We start from the raw sequence: 21,177 nt of genomic DNA, 5'->3' as shown, positions 1-21,177 counted from the left end.
ACGATGATTGTCCTAAGTTTGATTGTGTGTGTACTGACGATGATTGTCCTAAGTTTGATTGTGTGTGTACTGACGATGATTGTCCTAAGTTTGTTTGTTTGTACTGACGATGATTGTCCTAAGTTTGATTGTGTGTACTGACGATGGTTGTCCTAAGTTTGATTTTGTGTGTACTGACGATGGTTGTCCTAAGTTTGACATTGTGTGTGTACTGACGATGATTGTCCTAAGTTTGATTGTGTGTGTACTGAAGATGATTGTCCTAAGTTTGATTGTGTGTGTACTGACGATGATTGTCCTATGTTTGATTGTGTGTGTACTGACGATGATTGTCCTAAGTTTGATTGTGTGTATACTGACGATGATTGTCCTAAGTTTGATTGTGTGTGTACTGACGATGATTGTCCTAAGTTTGATTGTGTGTATACTGACGATGGTTGTCCTAAGTTTGATAGTGTGTATACTGACGATGATTGTCCTAAGTTTGATAGTGTGTGTACTAACGATGATTGTCCTAAGTTTGATTGTGTGTATACTGACGATGGTTGTCCTAAGTTTGATAGTGTGTATACTGACGATGACTGTCCTAAGTTTGATTGTGTGTACTGACGATGATTGTCCTAAGTTTGATTGTGTGTACTGACGATGATTGTCCTAAGTTTGATTGTGTTGTACTGACGATGATTGTCCTAAGTTTGATTGTGTGTACTGACGATGATTGTCCTAAGTTTGATAGTGTGTGTACTAACGATGAGTGTCCTAAGTTTGATTGTGTGTACTGACGATGGTTGTCCTAAGTTTGATTGTGTGTATACTGACGATGACGGTCCTAAGTTTGATTGTGTGTACTGACGATGATTGTCCTAAGTTTGATTGTGTGTGTACTGACGATGATTGTCCTAAGTTTGATTGTGTGTGTACTAACGATGATTGTCCTAAGTTTGATTGTGTGTGTACTGACGATGATTGTCCTAAGTTTGATTGTGTGTATACTGACGATGATTGTCCTAAGTTTGATTGTGTGTGTACTGACAATGGTTGTCCTAAGTTTGATTGTGTGTGTACTGACAATGGTTGTCCTAAGTTTGATTGTGTGTGTACTGACGATGATTGTCCTAAGTTTGATTGTGTGTACTGACAATGATTGTCCTAAGTTTGATTGTGTGTATACTGACGATGATTGTCCTAAGTTTGATTGTGTGTATACTGACGATGATTGTCCTAAGCTTGATTGAATGTATAATGACGATGATTGTCCTAAGTTTGATTGTGTATACTGACGATGGTTGTCCTCAGTTTGATTGTATGTACTGACGATAATTGACCTAAGTTTGATTGTGTGTATACTGACGATGATTGTCCTAAGCTTGATAGTGTATACTGACGATGATTGTCCTAAGTTTGTTGGTTTGTATACTGACGATGATTGTCCTAGGTTTGATAGTGTGTATACTGACGATGATTGTCCTAGGTTTGATAGTGTGTATACTGACGATGATTGTCCTAAGTTTGATAGTGTGTATACTGACGATGATTATCCTAAGTCTGATAGTGTGTGTACTGACGATGATTGCCCTAAGTTTGATTGTGTGTATACAGACAATGATTGTCCTAAGTTTGATTGTATGTGTACTGACGATGATTGTCCTAAGTTTGATTGTGTGTATACTGACGATGATTGTCCTAAGTTTGATTGTGTGTATACTGACGATGATTGTCCTAAGTTTGATTGTGTGTGTACTGACGATGATTGTCCTAAGTTTGTTAGTGTGTACTGACGATGATTGTCCTAAGTTTGATTGTGTGTGTACTGACGATGAGTGTCCTAAGTTTGATTGTGTGTACTGACGATGGTTGTCCTAAGTTTGATTGTGTGTATACTGACGATGACGGTCCTAAGTTTGATTGTGTGTACTGACGATGACGGTCCTAAGTTTGATTGTGTGTATAGTGACGATGATTGTCCTAAGTTTGATTGTGTATGTACTGACGATGATTGTCCTAAGTTTGATTGTGTGTATACTGACGATGGTTGTCCTAAGTTTGATTGTGTGTATACTGACGATGATTGTCCTAAGTTTGATTGTGTGTACTGACGATGGTTGTCCTAAGTTTGATTGTGTATACTGACGATGGTTGTCCTAAGTTTGATTGTGTGTACTGACGATGGTTGTCGTAAGTTTAATAGGGTGTATACTGACGATGACTGTCCTTAGTTTGATTGTGTGTGTACTGACGATGATTGTCCTTAGTTTGATTGTGTGTATACTGACGATGGTTGTCCTAAGTTTGATTGTGTGTACTGACGATGGTTGTCGTAAGTTTGATTGTGTGTGTACTGACGATGATTGTCCTATGTTTGATTGTGTGTGTACTGACGATGGTTGTCCTAAGTTTGATTGTGTGTATACTGACGATGGTTGTCCTAAGTTTGATTGTGTGTGTACTGACGATGATTGTCCTAAGTTTGATTGTGTGTGTACTGACGATGATTGTCCTAAGTTTGATTGTGTATACTGACGATGGTTGTCCTAAGTTTGATTGTGTGTACTGACGATGGTTGTCGTAAGTTTGATAGGGTGTATACTGACGATGACTGTCCTTAGTTTGATTGTGTGTGTACTGACGATGATTGTCCTTAGTTTGATTGTGTGTATACTGACGATGGTTGTCCTAAGTTTGATTGTGTGTACTGACGATGGTTGTCGTAAGTTTGATTGTGTGTATACAGACAATGATTGTCCTAAGTCTGATTGTGTGTATACTGACGATGACGGTCCTAAGTTTGATTGTGTGTGTACTGACGATGATTGTCCTAAGTTTGATTGTGTGTATACTGACGATGATTGTCCTAAGATTGATTGTGTGTATACTAACGATGATTGTCCTAAGTTTGATTGTGTGTGTACTGAAGATGATTGTCCTAAGTTTGATTGTGTGTATACTGACGATGATTGTCCTAAGTTTGATTGTGTGTACTGAAGATGATTGTCCTAAGTATGATTGTGTGTACTGACGATGATTGTCCTAAGTTTGATAGTGTGTGTACTAACGATGAGTGTCCTAAGTTTGATTGTGTGTACTGACGATGGTTGTCCTAAGTTTGATTGTGTGTATACTGACGATGACGGTCCTAAGTTTGATTGTGTGTACTGACGATGATTGTCCTAAGTTTGATTGTGTGTGTACTGACGATGATTGTCCTAAGTTTGATTGTGTGTGTACTAACGATGATTGTCCTAAGTTTGATTGTGTGTGTACTGACGATGATTGTCCTAAGTTTGATTGTGTGTATACTGACGATGATTGTCCTAAGTTTGATTGTGTGTGTACTGACAATGGTTGTCCTAAGTTTGATTGTGTGTGTACTGACAATGGTTGTCCTAAGTTTGATTGTGTGTGTACTGACGATGATTGTCCTAAGTTTGATTGTGTGTACTGACGATGATTGTCCTAAGTTTGATTGTGTGTATACTGACGATGATTGTCCTAAGTTTGATTGTGTGTATACTGACGATGATTGTCCTAAGCTTGATTGAATGTATAATGACGATGATTGTCCTAAGTTTGATTGTGTATACTGACGATGGTTGTCCTAAGTTTGATTGTATGTACTGACGATAATTGACCTAAGTTTGATTGTGTGTATACTGACGATCTTGTCCTAAGTTTGATAGTGTATACTGACGATGATTGTCCTAGGTTTGATAGTGTGTATACTGACGATGATTGTCCTAAGTTTGATAGTGTGTATACTGACGATGATTATCCTAAGTCTGATAGTGTGTGTACTGACGATGATTGCCCTAAGTTTGATTGTGTGTATACAGACAATGATTGTCCTAAGTTTGATTGTATGTGTACTGACGATGATTGTCCTAAGTTTGATTGTGTGTATACTGACGATGATTGTCCTAAGTTTGATTGTGTGTATACTGACGATGATTGTCCTAAGTTTGATTGTGTGTGTACTGACGATGATTGTCCTAAGTTTGTTAGTGTGTACTGACGATGATTGTCCTAAGTTTGATTGTGTGTGTACTGACGATGAGTGTCCTAAGTTTGATTGTGTGTACTGACGATGGTTGTCCTAAGTTTGATTGTGTGTATACTGACGATGACGGTCCTAAGTTTGATTGTGTGTACTGACGATGACGGTCCTAAGTTTGATTGTGTGTATAGTGACGATGATTGTCCTAAGTTTGATTGTGTATGTACTGACGATGATTGTCCTAAGTTTGATTGTGTGTATACTGACGATGGTTGTCCTAAGTTTGATTGTGTGTATACTGACGATGATTGTCCTAAGTTTGAATGTGTGTACTGACGATGGTTGTCCTAAGTTTGATTGTGTATACTGACGATGGTTGTCCTAAGTTTGATTGTGTGTACTGACGATGGTTGTCGTAAGTTTGATAGGGTGTATACTGACGATGACTGTCCTTAGTTTGATTGTGTGTGTACTGACGATGATTGTCCTTAGTTTGATTGTGTGTATACTGACGATGATTGTCCTAAGTTTGATTGTGTGTACTGACGATGATTGCCCTAAGTTTGATTGTGTGTATACAGACAATGATTGTCCTAAGTTTGATTGTGTGTATACTGACGATGATTGTCCTAAGTTTGATTGTGTGTGTACTGACGATGATTGTCCTAAGTTTGTTAGTGTGTACTGACGATGATTGTCCTAAGTTTGATTGTGTGTGTACTGACGATGATTGTCCTAAGTTTGATTGTGTGTACTGACGATGATTGTCCTAAGTTTGATTGTGTGTATACTGACGATGATTGTCCTAAGTTTGATTGTGTGTACTGACGATGATTGTCCTAAGTTTGATTGTGTGTACTGACGATGATTGTCCTAAGTTTGATTGTGTATGTACTGACGATGATTGTCCTAAGTTTGATTGTGTGTATACTGACGATGGTTGTCCTAAGTTTGATTGTGTGTATACTGACGATGATTGTCCTAAGTTTGATTGTGTGTACTGACGATGGTTGTCCTAAGTTTGATTGTGTATACTGACGATGATTGTCCTAAGTTTGATTGTGTGTACTGACGATGATTGTCCTAAGTTTGAATTAGGTGTATACTGACGATGATTGTCCTAGTTTGATTGTGTGTGTACTGACGATGATTGTCCTAAGTTTGATTGTGGTATACTGACGATGATTGTCCTAAGTTTGATTGTGTGTACTGACGATGGATTGTCCGTAAGTTTGATTGTGTGTGTACTGACGATGATTGTCCTATGTTTGATTGTGTGTGTACTGACGATGGTTGTCCTAAGTTTGATTGTGTGTATACTGACGATGGTTGTCCTAAGTTTGATTGTGTGTGTACTGACGATGATTGTCCTAAGTTTGATTGTGTGTGTACTGACGATGATTGTCCTAAGTTTGATTGTGTATACTGACGATGGTTTGTCCTAAGTTTGATTGTGTAGTACTGACGATGGTTGTCCGTAAGTTTGATAGGTGTGTATACTGACGATGATTGTCCTAAGTTTGATTGTGTGTGTACTGACGATGATTGTCCTAGTTTGATTGTGTGTATACTGACGATGGTTGTCCTAAGTTTGATTGTGTGTGTACTGACGATGATTGTCCTAAGTTTGATTGTGTGTATACTGACGATGATTGTCCTAAGTTTGATTGTGTGTATACTGACGATGATTGTCCTAAGTTTGATTGTGTGTGTACTGACGATGATTGTCCTAAGTTTGATTGTGTGTATACTGACGATGATTGTCCTAAGATTGATTGTGTGTATACTAACGATGATTGTCCTAAGTTTGATTGTGTGTGTACTGAAGATGATTGTCCTAAGTTTGATTGTGTGTACTGACGATGATTGTCCTAAGTTTGATAGTGTGTGTACTAACGATGAGTGTCCTAAGTTTGATTGTGTGTACTGACGATGGTTGTCCTAAGTTTGATTGTGTGTATACTGACGATGACGGTCCTAAGTTTGATTGTGTGTACTGACGATGATTGTCCTAAGTTTGATTGTGTGTGTACTGACGATGATTGTCCTAGGTTTGATTGTGTGTGTACTAACGATGATTGTCCTAAGTTTGATTGTGTGTACTGACGATGATTGTCCTAAGTTTGATTGTGTGTATACTGACGATGATTGTCCTAAGTTTGATTGTGTGTGTACTAACGATGGTTGTCCTAAGTTTGATTGTGTGTGTACTGACGATGGTTGTCCTAAGTTTGATTGTGTGTGTACTGACGATGATTGTCCTAAGTTTGATTGTGTGTACTGACGATGATTGTCCTAAGTTTGATTGTGTGTATACTGACGATGATTGTCCTAAGTTTGATTGTGTGTATACTGACGATGATTGTCCTAAGCTTGATTGAATGTATACTGACGATGATTGTCCTAAGTTTGATTGTGTATACTGACGATGGTTGTCCTAAGTTTGATTGTATGTACTGACGATAATTGACCTAAGTTTGATTGTGTGTATACTGACGATCTTGTCCTAAGTTTGATAGTGTATACTGACGATGATTGTCCTAGGTTTGATAGTGTGTATACTGACGATGATTGTCCTAAGTTTGATAGTGTGTATACTGACGATGATTATCCTAAGTCTGATAGTGTGTGTACTGACGATGATTGCCCTAAGTTTGATTGTGTGTATACAGACAATGATTGTCCTAAGTTTGATTGTATGTGTACTGACGATGATTGTCCTAAGTTTGATTGTGTGTATACTGACGATGATTGTCCTAAGTTTGATTGTGTGTATACTGACGATGATTGTCCTAAGTTTGATTGTGTGTGTACTGACGATGATTGTCCTAAGTTTGATTGTGTGTGTACTGACGATGATTGTCCTAAGTTTGATTGTGTGTGTACTGACGATGAGTGTCCTAAGTTTGATTGTGTGTACTGACGATGGTTGTCCTAAGTTTGATTGTGTGTATACTGACGATGATTGTCCTAAGTTTGATTGTGTGTACTGACGATGATTGTCCTAAGTTTGATTGTGTGTATACTGACGATGATTGTCCTAAGTTTGATTGTGTATGTACTGACGATGATTGTCCTAAGTTTGATTGTGTGTATACTGACGATGATTGTCCTAAGTTTGATTGTGTGTATACTGACGATGATTGTCCTAAGTTTGATTGTGTGTACTGACGATGATTGTCCTAAGTTTGATTGTGTATACTGACGATGGTTGTCCTAAGTTTGATTGTGTGTACTGACGATGATTGTCCTAAGTTTGATAGTGTGTATACTGACGATGATTGTCCTAAGTTTGATTGTGTGTGTACTGACGATGATTGTCCTAAGTTTGATTGTGTGTATACTGACGATGATTGTCCTAAGTTTGATTGTGTGTACTGACGATGGTTGTCCTAAGTTTGATTGTGTGTGTACTGACGATGATTGTCCTATGTTTGATTGTGTGTGTACTGACGATGATTGTCCTAAGTTTGATTGTGTGTATACTGACGATGATTGTCCTAAGTTTGATTGTGTGTACTGACGATGATTGTCCTAAGTTTGATTGTGTGTACTGACGATGATTGTCCTAAGTTTGATTGTGTATACTGACGATGGTTGTCCTAAGTTTGATTGTGTGTACTGACGATGGTTGTCCTAAGTTTGATAGTGTGTATACTGACGATGATTGTCCTAAGTTTGATTGTGTGTGTACTGACGATGATTGTCCTAAGTTTGATTGTGTGTATACTGACGATGGTTGTCCTAAGTTTGATTGTGTGTACTGACGATGGTTGTCCTAAGTTTGATTGTGTGTATACAGACGAATGATTGTCCTAAGTTCTGATTGTGTGTATACTGACGATGACTGGTCCTAAGTTTGATTGTGTGTGTACTGACGATGATTGTCCTAAGTTTGATTGTGTGTATACTGACGATGATTGTCCTAAGATTGATTGTGTGTATACTGACGATGATTGTCCTAAGTTTGATTGTGTGTGTACTGACGATGATTGTCCTAAGTTTGATTGTGTGTGTACTGACGATGGTTGTCCTAAGTTTGATTGTGTGTATACTGACGATGATTGTCCTAAGTTTGATTATGTATACTGACGATGGTTGCCCTAAGTTTGATTGTGTGTGTACTGACGATGATTGTCCTAAGTTTGATTGTGTGTATACTGACGATGGTTGTCCTAAGTTTGATTGTGTATACTGACGATGGTTGTTCTAAGTTTGATTGTGTGTGTACTGACGATGATTGTCCTAAGTTTGATTGTGTGTGTACTGACGATGATTGTCCTAGGTTTGATTGTGTGTGTACTGACGATGATTGTCCTAAGTTTGATTGTGTGTATACTGACGATGATTGTCCTAAGTTTGATTGTGTGTACTGACGATGGATTGTCCTAAGTTTGATTGTGTGTATACTGACGATGATTGTCCTAAGTTTGATTGTGTGTGTACTGACGATGATTGTCCTAAGTTTGATTGTGTGTATACTGACGATGATTGTCCTAAGTTTGATTGTGTGTACTGACGATGATTGTCCTAAGTTTGATTGTGTGTACTGACGATGGTTGTCCTAAGTTTGATTGTGTGTATACTGACGATGATTGTCCTAAGTTTGATTGTGTGTATACTGACGATGATTGTCCTAAGTTTGATTGTGTGTATACTGACGATGATTGTCCTAAGTTTGATTGTGTGTACTGACGATGATTGTCCTAAGTTTGATTGTGTGTATACTGACGATGATTGTCCTAAGTTTGATTGTGTGTACTGACGATGATTGTCCTAAGTTTGATTGTGTGTATACTGACGATGATTGTCCTAAGTTTGATTGTGTGTATACTGACGATGATTGTCCTAAGTTTGATTGTGTGTACTGACGATGATTGTCCTAAGTTTGATTGTGTGTACTGACGATGATTGTCCTAAGTTTGATTGTGTGTATACTGACGATGATTGTCCTAAGTTTGATTGTGTGTATACTGACGATGATTGTCCTAAGTTTGATTGTGTGTATACTGACGATGGTTGTCCTAAGTTTGATTGTGTGTATACTGACGATGATTGTCCTAAGTTTGATTGTGTGTACTGACGATGATTGTCCTAAGTTTGATTGTGTGTGTACTGACGATGATTGTCCTAAGTTTGATTGTGTGTACTGACGATGATTGTCCTAAGTTTGATTGTGTGTATACTGACGATGATTGTCCTAAGTTTGATTGTGTGTATACTGACGATGATTGTCCTAAGTTTGATTGTGTGTGTACTGACGATGATTGTCCTAAGTTTGATTGTGTGTGTACTGACGATGATTGTCCTAAGTTTGATTGTGTGTGTACTGACGATGATTGTCCTAAGTTTGATTGTGTGTATACTGACGATGATTGTCCTAAGTTTGATTGTGTGTATACTGACGATGATTGTCCTAAGTTTGATTGTGTGTACTGACGATGATTGTCCTAAGTTTGATTGTGTGTATACTGACGATGATTGTCCTAAGTTTGATTGTGTGTATACTGACGATGATTGTCCTAAGTTTGATTGTGTGTACTGACGATGATTGTCCTAAGTTTGATTGTGTGTATACTGACGATGATTGTCCTAAGTTTGATTGTGTGTGTACTGACGATGATTGTCCTAAGTTTGATTGTGTGTATACTGACGATGATTGTCCTAAGTTTGATTGTGTGTACTGACGATGATTGTCCTAAGTTTGATTGTGTGTATACTGACGATGATTGTCCTAAGTTTGATTGTGTGTGTACTGACGATGATTGTCCTAAGTTTGATTGTGTGTGTACTGACGATGATTGTCCTAAGTTTGATTGTGTGTATACTGACGATGATTGTCCTAAGTTTGATAGTGTGTATACTGACGATGATTGTCCTAAGTTTGATTATGTATACTGACGATGATTGTCCTAAGTTTGATTGTGTGTGTACTGACGATGATTGTCCTAAGTTTGATTATGTATACTGACGATGATTGTCCTAAGTTTGATTGTGTGTACTGACGATGATTGTCCTAAGTTTGATTGTGTATACTGACGATGATTGTCCTAAGTTTGATTGTGTATGTACTGACGATGATTGTCCTAAGTTTGATTGTGTGTATACTGACGATGATTGTCCTAAGTTTGATTGTGTATGTACTGACGATGATTGTCCCTAAGTTTGATTGTGTGTGTACTGACGATGATTGTCCTAAGTTTGATTTTGTGTGTACTGACGATGGTTGTCCTAAGTTTGACATTGTGTGTGTACTGACGATGATTGTCCTAAGTTTGATTGTGTGTACTGACGATGATTGTCCTAAGTTTGATTGTGTGTGTACTGACGATGATTGTCCTAAGTTTGATTGTGTGTGTACTGACGATGATTGTCCTAAGTTTGATAGTGTGTATACTGACGATGATTGTCCTAAGTTTGATTATGTATACTGACGATGATTGTCCTATGTTTGATTGTGTGTGTACTGACGATGATTGTCCTAAGTTTGATTATGTATACTGACGATGATTGTCCTAAGTTTGATTGTGTGTACTGACGATGATTGTCCTAAGTTTGATTATGTATACTGACGATGGTTGTCCTAAGTTTGATTGTGTATGTACTGACGATGATTGTCCTAAGTTTGATTGTGTGTATACTGACGATGATTGTCCTAAGTTTGATTGTGTATGTACTGACGATGATTGCCCTAAGTTTGATTGTGTGTACTGACGATGATTGTCCTAAGTTTGATTTTGTGTGTACTGACGATGGTTGTCCTAAGTTTGACATTGTGTGTGTACTGACGATGATTGTCCTAAGTTTGATTGTGTGTGTACTGACGATGATTGTCCTAAGTTTGATTGTGTGTGTACTGACGATGATTGTCCTAAGTTTGATTTTGTGTGTACTGACGATGGTTGTCCTAAGTTTGACATTGTGTGTGTACTGACGATGATTGTCCTAAGTTTGATTGTGTGTGTACTGACGATGATTGTCCTAAGTTTGATTGTGTGTGTACTGACGATGATTGTCCTATGTTTGATTGTGTGTGTACTGACGATGATTGTCCTAAGTTTGATTGTGTGTGTACTGACGATGATTGTCCTAAGTTTGATTGTGTGTATACTGACGATGATTGTCCTAAGTTTGATTGTGTGTGTACTGACGATGATTGTCCTAGGTTTGATAGTGTGTATACTGACGATGATTGTCCTAGGTTTGATAGTGTGTATACTGACGATGATTGTCCTAAGTTTGATAGTGTGTATACTGACGATGATTGTCCTAGGTTTGATAGTGTGTATACTGACGATGACTGTCCTAAGTTTGATTGTGTGTACTGACGATGATTGTCCTAAGTTTGATTATGTGTACTGACGATGATTGTCCTAAGTTTGTTGGTTTAATACTGACGATGATTGTCCTAAGTTTGATTGTGTGTTCTGACGATGGTTGTCCTAAGTTTGATTGTGTGTACTGACGATTATTGTCCTAAGTTTGTTGGTTTAATACTGACGATGATTGTCCTAAGTTTGTTTGTTTGTATACTGACGATGATTGTCCTAAGTTTGTTTGTTTGTATACTGACGATACTTGTACTTTGGACTGTCTAGTCAGGACATTAATCTGGATTGTCTCTGACATTGACAGGCGGATATAGGTTCCCCTGTTAAATCGACCCGAACTATTACGGAAATTCGCTGTAAGACAAATAAAGTCCGAGTGTCCTCTGGCTTTTATCCAGCCTATTGACGAAAAATCGGATGGTTTGATGGCAAACGCAGAAGAGTCAGACCAAATTAGTACTAACAATGTTGTTTATTGAATGTTAATGTCATATTTTATTTTTGATTCAAAGCGAACTAAATATAGGTAATAAATAGGTAGACTTGTAGGTATATATCTGAATTTCACACGAAGTATTTGAAATATTTGCAACAACAATTAACTGAGTAAATATCTAAAACGTAACCATCTCGTACTAACCACCTCGTACTAACCATCTCGTACTAACCACCTCGTACTAACCATCTCGTACTAACCATCTCGTACTAACCGTCTCGTACTAACTATCTGGTACTAACCGTCAGGAACGTAACCATCTCGTACTAACCATCTCGTACTAACCACCTCATACTAACCACCTCGTACTAACCATCTCGTACTAACCGTCTCGTACTAACTATCTGGTACTAACCATCTCGTACTAACTATCTGGTACTAACCGTCAGGAACGTAACCATCTCGTACTAACCATCTCGTACTAACCACCTCATACTAACCATCTCTTACTAACCATCTCGTACTAACTATCTCGTACTAACCATCTCGTACTAACTATCTCGTACTAACCATCTCGTACTAACCCTCTCGTACTAACCATCTCGTACTAACTATCTGGTACTAACCAACTCGTACTAACCACCTCGTACTAACCATCTCGTACTAACCACCTCTTACTAACTATCTGGTACTAACCCTCTCGTACTAACCATCTCGTACTAACCGTCTCGTACTAACTATCTGGTGCTAACTATATGGTACTAACCATCTCGTACTAACCATCTCGTACTAACTATCTGGTACTAACTATATGGTACTAACCACCTCGTACTAACCATCTCTTACTAACCATCTCGTACTAACTATCTGGTACTAACCATCTCGTACTAACCATCTCGTACTAACTATCTGGTACTAACCCTCTCGTACTAACCATCTCTTACTAACCACCTCGTACTAACCATCTCGTACTAACCATCTCTTACTAACCATCTCGTACTAACTATCTCGTACTAACCATCTCGTACTAACCATCTCTTACTAACCATCTCGTACTAACCATCTCGTACTAACCGTCTCTTACTAACCACCTCGTACTAACCATCTCGTACTAACCATCTCTTACTAACTATCTCTTACTAACCATCTCGTACTAACCCTCTCGTACTAACCATCTCGTACTAACTATCTGGTACTAACCAACTCGTACTAACCACCTCGTACTAACCATCTCGTACTAACCACCTCTTACTAACTATCTGGTACTAACCCTCTCGTACTAACCATCTCTTACTAACCGTCTCGTACTAACTATCTGGTACTAACCATCTCGTACTAACCATCTCGTACTAACCATCTCGTACTAACTATCTGGTACTAACCCTCTCGTACTAACCATCTCTTACTAACCGTCTCGTACTAACTATCTGGTACTAACTATATGGTACTAACCATCTCGTACTAACCATCTCGTACTAACCGGCATAAATATATTTGAAGGCTTGTTGATTTAGGTTCCACTATATATATAGGTATGTATGAGATCATCTGGGAAAGTTCTCTATACTCGGACAGCAACAAAGGTTTCCTCGCCCTTTCTTCCTTTCGGGTACATCGGGTAAAATTTAACAGAAAGTGTGCAGAAACACAAGGTGTGAATGTAACACATCGTCAATTTACAGGGCCTAGACCAACCAAATAAGGCGTTTCCTCAATAGAAAACGTATAGTTCCAAAAGGGGAAAATATCTATATTCTACCAAGCGTCGAAGAAGTTTGAATCATAGGCTATGCAGACAATTTTTCGCTTCATAGTATATGTGGTAATTAGTGTACAAATAGGTGATCTTTACAGACAGGTTGTCGTTGCATAGTGTACAGGTAGGTGGTCTTTACAGACAGGTTGTCATTATATAGTGTACAGGTAGGTGGTCTTTACAGACAGGTTGTCGTTACGTAGTGTACAGGTAGGTGGTCTTTACAGACAAGTTGTCATTATATAGTGTACAGGTAGGTGGTCTTTACAGACAGGTTGTCGTTACGTTGTTAACAGGTAGGCGGTCTTTATAGACAGGTTGTCGTTAGATAGTGTACAGGTAGGCGGTCTTTACAGACATGTTGTCGTTACATACTGTACAGGTAGGTGGTCTTTACAGACAGGTTGTCGTTGCATAGTGTACAGGAAGGTGGTCTTTACAGACAGGTTGTCGTTATATAGTGTACAGGAAGGTGGTTTTTACAGACAGGCTGTCGTTACGTTGTGTACAGGTAGGTGGTCTTTACAGACAGGCTGTCGTTACGTTGTGTACAGGTAGGTGGTCTTTACAGACAGGTTGTCGTTATATAGTGTACAGGAAGGTGGTTTTTACAGACAGGCTGTCGTTACGTTGTGTACAGGTAGGTGGTCTTTACAGACAGGCTGTCGTTACGTTGTGTACAGGTAGGTGGTCTTTACAGACAGGTTGTCGTTATATAGTGTACAGTAAGGTGGTCTTTACAGACAGGTTGTCGTTATATAGTGTACAGGTAGGTGGTCTTTACAGACAGGTTGTCGTTACATACTGTACAGGTAGGTGGTCTTTACAGACAGGTTGTCGTTACATAGTGTACAGGTAGGTGGTCTTTACAGACAGGTTGTCGTTACATACTGTACAGGTAGGTGGTCCTTACAGACAGGTTGTCGTTACGTAGTGTACAGGTAGGTGGTCTTTACAGACAGGTTATCGTTACATACTGTACAGGTAGGTGATCTTTACAGACAGGTTCTCGTTAGATAGTGTACAGGTAGGTGGTCTTTACAGACAGGTTATCGTTACATACTGTACAGGTAGGTGGTCTTTACAGACAGGTTGTCGTTACATACTGTACAGGTAGGTGGTCTTTACAGACAGGTTGTCGTTACATACTGTACAGGTAGGTGGTCCTTACAGACAGGTTGTCGTTACATACTGTACAGGTAGGTGGTCTTTACAGACAGGTTGTCGTTACATACTGTACAGGTAGGTGGTCTTTACAGACAGGTTGTCGTTACATACTGTACAGGTAGGTGGTCCTTACAGACAGGTTGTCGTTACCTACTGTTACTTTAGTTGGTCGGTAGTTTACAGGTAAGTGATCATTAGACATGTGTTAGACAGTTGTATAGATATTGAACATAAATATGAATATCTTACCTTTGTTTTATGAGAACTTCATTTTAAATTTCCCTTTGATAGACTATCACACTACATAGATACATAGTTGTACCACTCCCTACATACTCGCTCCGGCTTACCATCCCGAACACAGGTATTTCCACCTATTGAGTAGTATACATTGTCCGATAGAGTTGTTCACTCAGCCTGTCTGTGTGTTATAGGGCACCTACAATGTACATCGTCTGGATTTGGTGTAATTGACAACCGTGTCGATGTCTGTCGAGTATGTTCTCAATAGGCTTACATATATACATTCAATCTGTTCTGTCTCCAGGCCCGTGGCGACCACCTCGATACCCAGCTATCAGATTCACATTTACTTTAAGTTATAGCTGCTGGACCATTCTTTTAACCTGGCCTCCACAAATGTTTTATTTACGTGAAAAATGACGCAGATTTAATGATATCACTGTATTACATCGAATACATTAATTCATATAGTTTGCATCAAACTTTTGAACATTGTCCAAGTTTACGTATTTTTGTACATTGTTCATATATTTTACATAGATTGTTGTACATTGTATATATATTTTATATAGATTGTTGTACATTGTATATCTATTTTATATAGATTGTTGTACATTGTATATATATTTTTTTATAAATTGTTGTACATTGTATATATATTTTATATAGATTGTTGTACATTGTATATATATTTTATATAGATTGTTGTACATTGTATATATATTTTATAAAGATTGTTGTACATTGTATATATATATTATATAGATTGCTGTTCATTGTATATATATTTTATATAAATTGTTGTAATTGATATATATTTTATATAAATTGTTGTACACACTATATATATGATATAGACTGTTGTACATTGAATATATATTTTATATAAATTGTTGTAATTGATATATATTTTATATAAATTGTTGTACACTATATATATGTGATATAGACTGTTGTACATTGTATATATATTTTATATAGATTGTTGTACATTGTATATATATTGTATATAGATTGTTGTACACTATATATATATTTTATATAGATTGTTGTACATTGTATATATATTTATACATGTAGCTTTGTTTCGTACATTATACCATTTTTTACATTGTACATTGGTGTAGTATTGTTTTATACTTAGTTCGCTGTACAGTAGTACAATACTGAGTTTCATCATTGTTGTTTCACTAACAAAAAGGTTACAAGTATGGAGTGGATCTCATCAACATTAACTGAACATATGATTACAAGATAGGTACACTGGACTTCACATTCTCTTACACAGCTGCTAAAGGTAATGATACCGAAAACAAAGATTTCGGATAATATTTCACGTCTAGACATACCACTGGCTACCCCCGCATGACGAACTTTCCGACTCATAAACTATATAATATACAAACTTACAAGTAATAGTTTCAGGCTTGAAGATCAAAGTTTATTCAGCTTGACGTTTTCGTCATGCTACATTGCCCACGTGACTTAACATATTTAATGACATACCGCTCTTTGACAAAATCTGACATTAAAAAATACAGTACATTTTTGAATTACTTTCGTAGTTACTTTAGGTAACAGATGTGGGCCCGTCGAGATACATACTTATTACACTTGGACTATTTTAAGAGGAGATAACTTTAAGACGAATGTGTGATTAAGGGCGAATTAAGATATTTTTAATGCATTATCAATATACATTTGTACATAATGTTACGATACTGTTTTTTCGGGTGATGTGGAAAACATTTATTGAAAAAAGAAAGAAAATTTGCAACAGCAATACTTCCCGGTATCCAAAACTGCGATTCAATAAGTGCATTTATTGTTATTACTTATAGTTTCAATGTAAATTTTTTATCAATCATATTTCATCGTCAATTGCAGACATCACTGCATTCTCCCAGCAGATGTCTGTACATTGTACATGTAATCAGTTTCAATATAAGCAGATTCACGAGTCTAAACTATATCGGGATCCAACGTCACCGGTACTCCGATGTCACCGGTACTCAGATGTCACCGGTATTCCAATGTCACCGGTACTCCGATGTCACCGGTACTCCAATGTCACCGGTACTCAGATGTCACCGGTAGTCCAACGTCACCGGTACTCCCATGTCACCGGTACTCCAATGTCACCGGTACTCCAATGTCACCGGTACTCCAATGTCACCGGTACCCCAATGTCACCGGTACTACAATGTCACCGGTATTCCGATGTCAGCGGTACTCCAATGTCACCGGTACTCCGATGTCACCGGAACTCCCATGTCACCGGTACTCCCATGTCACCGGTACTCCAATGTCACTGGTACTACAATGTCACCGGTACTCCAATGTCACCGGTACTCCAATATCACCGGTACACCAATGTCACCGGTACTCCGATGTCACCGGTACTCCAATGTCACCGGTACTCAGATGTCACCGGTAGTCCAATGTCACAGGTACAGTAGTCCAATGTCACCGGTACTCCAATGTCATCGGTACTCGAATGTCGCCGGTACTCCGATGTCACCGGTACCCCAATGTCACCGGTACTCCAATGTCACCGGTACTCCAATGTCACCGGTACCCCAATGTCACCGGTACCCCAATGTCACCGGTACTCCAATATCACCGGTACTCAAATGTCACCGGTACTACAATGTCACCGGTACTCCAATGTCACCGGTACTCCAATATCACCGGTACTCCAATGTCACCGGTACTCCAATGTCACCGGTACTCCAACGTCGCCGGTACTCCGATGTCACCGGTACCCCAATGTCACCGGTACTCCAATGTCACCGGTACTCTAATGTCACCGGTACTCCGATGTCACTGGTACACTAATTTCACCGGTACACCAATGTCACCGGTACTCCGATGTCACCGGTACTCCAATGTCACCGGTACACCAATGTCACCGGTACTCCGATGTCACCGGTACACCAATGTCACCGGTACTCCGATGTCACCGGTACTTCGATGTCACCGGTACCCCGATGTCACCGGTAGTCCGATTTACGATTTTCTCAGATGTCTGTTTCTTTTGCCGACGTGTATAAACTTAAGCCCTGATAATTGTCTGTTTTCCGGCGACCTTTTCATCATTATCACGCTCATGAAGTATTCTATGGCCCCTTTGGGACAGGAAGACGACCCCCGCGGGAGGAAGAGGTGTTGTCGGGGAGTTTAGGGTTCAAGCGAGATTCCGTACTCCTGGGGTTTTGGCTATGTCATTTAGGCAATAAACACATTGGTATCAAGCTGCTTGTGGAAAAATTAATGTCACATTGCTATTTTAAAGATTTCAATCTTAAATGACGTGGACGATAAAACCCGAGAAAAGCTGATTATCCGAGTGGAATATAATTAACAAAACGTAATTAAACAGGAATAAAACGCAATCGAGTCTGATCGCCTGATCACGAGATGGCACGAGATGACAACGAGATTACACGTAGGTGCCAACAGATAACTCAAGTGCTGTCAAGATTTCAATCTAATTTCAAATTCCTGGCGTGAAATGTCAGGACAAGTTCAGTTAGCTTTCTTTTGTATTTTACCAAATTTCTACCAAAGTTTTCCGAGATATTAGACAAGAATCTATCATTTTACTTAACAGTTACCATAGTAACAAAAAAAAAGACACGAGAGGAATCCTCTCCACGCGCTACAAATAAACAGTGTTTGTTTTTTTTCTATAAAATATCATACAATACAGACGTATAATTGGGTACAAGCTTTTCATTTCAATTTTATCACTGACTGATAAAAATCTTTATAAACATGTTAGAATTCTCAAGTGTACTGTTAGAAGTATGTGATAACTACATAACAAGTCTCTTACACACATTAATTAATAATCTTAGAATCGTACACACATTAATTAATACACTTAGAATCTTACACACATTAATTAATTATCTTAGAATCTTACACACGTTAATTAATAAACTTAAAATCTTACACATTAATAAATAAACTTAGAATCTTACACACATTAATTACTAAACTTAAAATCTTACACATTAATTAATAAACTTAGAATCTTACACACATTAATTATTAACTTAAAATCTTACACATTAATCATTAATTAATAAACTTAGAATCTTACACACGTTAATTAATAAACTTATAATCTTACAAATATTAATTAATAATCTCAGAATCTTACACATATTACCTAGAAACTTAGAATCTTACATACATTAATTAATACACTTAGAATATTACACACACTATTTAATAAACCTATTTATGGTATAACGATTACAAAAAACATATTTTTAAAATATTTTTTTCTGTGTTGATGATAATTTAAATAATACACTAAATACTAATGTACTGATGCTCACAGGGACTAGACATTAATCCCCTACCCTCGGACCTGTGTATCGATATATAACAATATACATAGTCTGTGTATGGATAGTGGTTTGGGAATTTGTGCCCTGTCCCTGTGATAATTAACATTAATTTCCCATTGACTCAATCCCATCACAACTAACATCTTAATGTCCCTTGACTTGTCGTAATATTCGAAAGTATTTTTATCTGGGTTTTTTTTCAGTGATAAAGTTTTATCATCATAATCTATGTTAATATCGATGATTTAATTACCTAACCGCCTGAGATTGAGTTCAAACAGTTACATAGGCGACAAACGAAAAGGTGAGATTATGTTGTGAGCTGCAGCCTTAGACATCAGGATATACAGTGAGTTCTCCTTTTATATGTCAGGATTCGAACCTACATCCTGATAGACTTCGGGATATATAGAGAGTCTCCTTTTGTATGGCGGGATTCGAACCTACATCCTTATAGACATCGGGATATATAGAGAGTCTCCTTTTATATGTCAGGATTCGAACCTACATCCTTATATACATCGGGATATATAGAGAGTCTCCTTTTATATGTCAGGATTCGAACCTACATCCTTATATACATCGGGATATATAGAGAGTCTCCTTTTATATGTCAGGATTCGAACCTACATCCTGATAGACTTCGGGATATATAGAGAGTCTCCTTTTGTATGGCGGGATTCGAACCTACATCCTTATAGACATCGGGATATATAGAGAGTCTCCTTTTATATGTCAGGATTCGAACCTACATCCTTATATACATCGGGATATATAGAGAGTCTCCTTTTATATGTCAGGATTCGAACCTACATCCTTATATACATCGGGATATATAGAGAGTCTCCTTTTATATGTCAGGATTCGAACCTACATCCTTATATACATCGGGATATATAGAGAGTCTCCTTTTATATGTCAGGATTCGAACCTACATCCTTATATACATCGGGATATATAGAGAGTCTCCTTTTAATATGTCAGGATTCGAATCTACTTGGAATGTATCCCGAAGTCTATAAGGATGTACATAGAGAGTCTCCTTTTGTATGGCGGGATTCGAACTGCAGACCTCGGTTAGTTTAGGAATAAATTTACATGACAAGTCTACTTTTAAATCCAAGGGTTCTGGAGTGTTACCTAGCCTGAATGTACCATACGGTTTATATATCTATAAGTTACAGACTGTTAAACGATATCGCAGCATTTATCATCACAAACCAAACCTAAATCTAGAACTAAAGATCATCTCGGGACTTATCGTACATGTATGTAATTCTGTCATCTCGTGATTCCTGGACTTCAGTGGCTGTAAATATGACTAACACGATAGAATACCTTGTTACCGAAGAAAGTCAGCCGAATATAATTTTCTCGTTTACAATGATTTTAATAACATCTCAAATTACTGTCTGGAATAACGCATACAAATACTTTATGGAAATTTTCATAAATGTGATCATTCAGTTTTTAATACATGTAAATATAGGCGATATACAGAGCGGAATGACTTGTCACTTTATTGACAAAAGTAAGAAGTATGCTGTGTACGAAGCAGAGGCTACAAAAGAAGAGGTATGCTGTATACGAAACAGAGGCTACCAAGGAGGAACTCCAGTAGGAGGTCCTTACGTGTGCTGAATACGGAAAAGCTCGGATCTGATAGAGGTATAGATATGTAAATTATGTAAGGAATCAAAACAATCTATCTGCAGGGAAACGACGCAGTGCGGTAAAACACAGTAGAACTGTTTAGTTAACACATCTTAATAAAACATTAGATTTATATTCGTCATCAAACCACCAAGTGTAGAAAAAGTAATGTTGTTTGTAAGGGAATTCGATATTTGCAAAATGAAAGCTTTTCTCATAACGTGTGAGGTGGTACGAGT

The 21,177-nt window shown here is 37.9% G+C and overlaps 1 protein-coding gene across 1 annotated transcript in view; it reads right to left on the bottom strand.

Annotated features, from left to right (window-relative positions):
• The window catches only part of LOC117316680 (alpha-2B adrenergic receptor-like), a 29,289-nt gene extending 14,173 nt beyond the window's left edge, over nt 1–15,116 (bottom strand). The window contains exon 1 of the mRNA XM_033871385.1: nt 14,931–15,116. The gene's annotated coding sequence lies outside the window, so the exon portion shown is untranslated. The remainder of the gene's footprint in view (nt 1–14,930) is intronic.
• Nucleotides 15,117–21,177: the final 6,061 nt, after the last annotated feature.

The sequence above is a fragment of the Pecten maximus genome, chromosome 18 (assembly GCF_902652985.1).
Source record: "Pecten maximus chromosome 18, xPecMax1.1, whole genome shotgun sequence".
NCBI lineage: Eukaryota > Metazoa > Mollusca > Bivalvia > Pectinida > Pectinidae > Pecten > Pecten maximus.
Note: the sequence above shows the minus strand (reverse complement) of the source record. Positions and strands in the feature narration are given on the sequence as shown.